Consider the following 4,119-nt stretch of genomic DNA (forward strand, 5'->3'; position numbering starts at 1 on the left):
CTCATTACATCACACAGGATCCTGTTCAGTATAAACTTCAAATTGGAAATGACTGAGCTGCTCCTGGATAAAGTATTTGCCTTTATCTTATGAGGACTTGAATGATCTATCTGTTCATATTCCTTTCTTTAACTTCACAATTAGAATATTAAGAGATGTATCTGTGGCCCTTTGCTGGTGAGAATTTAGTGTGTAAGACTTTTTTTTTTGAGCACTAACCTGGTTGCTGGCTCCACTTCATTTCCTCTTGGCCGTAACTTTATCATCTACTTCTTATTTATGATATCTTGGTTGGCAACCCTTTTATAAATACTAAGTAACAAGGCAAAGAAGAAAGAAAGAAAAGATGGAATAGAAGATTACAAAGAAAGAAAAGGTTTTGGAGATTTTTTGTAGTTATACTTATATTCTATTTCTTTCAAAACAGGCAATTAAATATTTAACTTTAATTTACATTTTAAAGACTTTAAACATGTAAAATAAAACTGCTAAAGGTAATAGAAATTACCTTTTTTGTTAGTCCATGTGTTCCATTGTTGGTTGCAAAAGCTTAATTGCCAAAACTTTTCATCTTTTTTAGCTATAAGACATTTTTACATTGTTTCTCTTTGAAACTTTCATATATATAGAAGAATAAAGAAAATGGTATCATGAACACTCATGAACCCATCACCTAGGTATTAAAAAGGTTAATATTTTTCCATATTAGCTTCTTTCAGTTCCCCTCTGTTAAAGTATTTTAGAGTGAATAACAGGCACAAAAGAAACAAGGCCTCCCCACTCTATGCAAAATCGGTATGAAAAGGCAAAGAGAACAGATTTTGGAAGATAGAAAACAGAGAAAGCTACACACTAAGTAACATATCCACAATGACTTAGGGGGAAAGCACGCATTTGTAGGGGGGCAAACAAGTCTTTCCCTAGGGAACCCACTTTCACGAGATGATTAGATGGACTTTGTTTTTGCATCTGTCACTTGGCAAATAATGCTCCCGTCTTCAGGACGTTCCCTGTCAGCCATTTCAAACACATATGATGACGCTGTTGCAAGCGCAGTCCCATCATTCCTGCAGGCAAGTGATGTGATGCTGGGGAGGTATGGATGAAACTGGCACAGTCGCTTTTTATTTTAATAGATCCTAAATATTTACAAATCCATCAGAACCACCTGTGGCAGATGCATTGTGGCAAAATGGCATTGACTGGGTAAATCTGCTTATTGTCTTTTAGTCTGGAAGCCATACTCCTTTTTTCTGTCCCTCTGGGCTTGGGTCCAAGCACTCAAATGCCACTTGGCCTTCAACAGAACTTAGTGTACTGCTTTGGAAATGTCATATGCAGCCATTCCGGAATTGTAGCTTTGACCCCAGAGCTGCTGCAAGTAGCCCATGTTCCTTAAGTCCTCCATTAAAACTGCAGGCTGCCAGATGCTGAGAGGGTATGGGATACCTTTTCAGGCTGAGACCAGGTCCTGGCATTACAAGGAGTCTGGGAACCCACAATTTAGCTGTCTGATCCCAACTTTCAGTAACTGTCACATTCACTTCTGAACAGTATTCATCACATCTGACAGGAGCACCATGGATTTCAACAAGATTCTTTTTTACATTTTTTTATTGAACTTATTGGGGTGATATTGGTTAATAAATTTATAGGTTTCAAGTGTATAACTCTATAGTACATCATCTTTATATTATATTATGTGTTCATCACCCAAAATGAAGTCTCCTTCCATCACCATTTATCTCCTCTTTATCCTCTTATACCTCCACCCACCCTTCCCCCTTCCCTCTGGTAATCACCATACTGTTGTCTGTGTCTATGAGGTTTTTTTTCTTAATCCATTAACCATTTCCACCCAGCACCACATATTCTTGATCCATGTTCAATCATGTAGTTTCTTTTTATAAAATATATAATTTTATTGATTTCAGAGAGAGAGAAAAAAAAACATCAATGATGAGAGACAATCATTGATCAGCTGCCTCCTGCATGCCCCACACTGGGGATCAAGCCTGCAATCTGAGCATATGGCTCGACTGGGAATCGAACGGTGACTTCCCAGTTCATAGATTGATGCACAACCACTGAGCCACACTGACAGGGCCCAATCATGTATTTTCAATGGATGGTCTAATGCCCTGCTCCAGGCCTGTGTTCAGTTGTAGAATGAACTATTCAGGGCAGCATTGGTGTGCTGGTCCTGAGCCACATGTAGTTGGCCAGGACACTGTGGTTTCCATGGATGTGTCCCAGGAGAAGACCAACAGGAACTGGTGTTAGGGTTCAACTTCACTGAAGAGATCCATCCTCTGGTGGCTGCCTCATTTTTAACTCATTAGAACCACTCACCTTGGACTCCTCTCAAAAGCAACTTTGCCACTCTGGCTGCCTCCTTGCTTCCCTCAGAAATTAGAATAGCTCTCCTCTGCAGGTTTTAGTATGCATCTCTGAAAAGTAAACACCTGTTTTTACATAATCACAATAACATTTTTCACATCTAGCAGAATTCATAATACTCTCCCAATAGTTAATACCTAGTCTACCCTCAAATTTCCAGTTATCCTATCCCCCAAAATAGTTTTATAACTGTCAAAACTTCTTAACCTTAACATGTATGAAGTAAGCATACTCAAAGTTCCTCTTTACCTCTATTTAGCCATGGTGTTTACCTCTGAATGCCAACATGCATGGGTATAGCTAAATGATTAGTAAAAATAAAGTGTTGGAATATATCATACCATGATCCCATTTAGTAGCAAGAGTTAATCATAGACTATTTAAATCATTAATAAAAATTATCTTCCAGGAAAATTTCAACTTTCAATATTTTTATAAAATAAAATGTTATTTGTTATGAAATATCCAAAGGTTCTATTAATTAAAAATAATATGAACTGGTTTTTAAATATGGGCCCACTGTACCTAAAAGCTTACTTATTTACAATATTTATACCTTTGAAAGAAAGAAAAGCTCTTCTGGTTCTTTCAACAATGATAAACATTGCTACATTTTTAGCATTTGATTATGTTCTCTGTCTCCCTTTTAGAAAACTGGATTCTATGCTAATTTACGCTGTTCTTTGTATAATTTTCTGTTCCTGTTGAACATAGTGATAGTCTTTTATATGCTTTAGAAATATTAGAGATAAATTTCTTTTTAAAGATGTTCTTTCGGCAGCATTACCTCATAAGCATCGCCTAATTGTATAAAGCATCTGTAGATCAGGGATCTGGCAAATGTTGTTTTATTTTTAAAAACAAATTTCCAGTAAATCCAGTTTTCAGTTTACACTTATAAAGTCAAAATGTCAAGATGTCTCAAAAACAGTACATTAAATTGCAAGTGAACTTTCCAGATTTGATTTGGTAAAGATAGCACAGTATTCAACGAGACTGTGTGTCTACAGTATGCCTGAGTGAGCAATCAAAGATTACACAGGAACATACTGTCAAAGGCCAGACCCACACCACTTATGCAAATACCTTGAGGTGGAATTGACCTAATAGAATAAAACTTTTTTTTTCCTCAAAAATGTCAAAGCATGTGGGAAATGTTACTGAAGTGTCTCCTTTAATGAGAATTTCAGTGAGGAATACACTGTGGAAAAGCATGTATTTAGGGGTAAGGCAGAGGTCAAAAAAGTCACGACACGCAGAACCATGTCTCATTTCTATACCACTCAGGCAAATGGAAGTGTCTAAATAAAGACTGAAATTATGTCAAGCAACACATCTAATCTTGATGGGTATCACACATGAGCATCTCTCCACTCCAAGACCTTTATGGAAGGGATTTGAATAATAAATTACACTTGTCCAGAAGAAACAGATTTAATGAAGTGGGGGATTTATTCTGGAGAGTTGGAATACTGAAAGCTTTGGAATATATGATCCAGATTTTTAACTTGAGATATAATGTGGGAGTTTTTTTTTAACCCATCAGTAGGTATTACACTTTCTGGTTTCATGAGAGGTGCATGGTTGAGGAAGGGTAAGCCATTAAAGTCACTTAATTCCTTCTAAAGCAGTGATTCCCAAAGTGGGCGCTACCGCCCCCTGGTGGGCGCTGCAGCGATCCAGGGGGGCGGTGATGGCCACAGGTGCATTTGTTTTAAC

General features: G+C 37.3%; 1 pseudogene; it reads right to left on the bottom strand.

Annotated features, from left to right (window-relative positions):
• Positions 1 to 946: 946 nt before the first annotated feature.
• LOC139012810 (mitotic checkpoint protein BUB3 pseudogene) lies at positions 947 to 3,672 on the bottom strand (annotated as a pseudogene).
• Positions 3,673 to 4,119: the final 447 nt, after the last annotated feature.

This window comes from Myotis yumanensis, unplaced genomic scaffold, assembly GCF_028538775.1.
Source record: "Myotis yumanensis isolate MYYU_CA2020_CCGP unplaced genomic scaffold, mMyoYum1.0.hap1 SCAF_6, whole genome shotgun sequence".
NCBI classification, from domain to species: Eukaryota; Metazoa; Chordata; class Mammalia; order Chiroptera; family Vespertilionidae; genus Myotis; species Myotis yumanensis.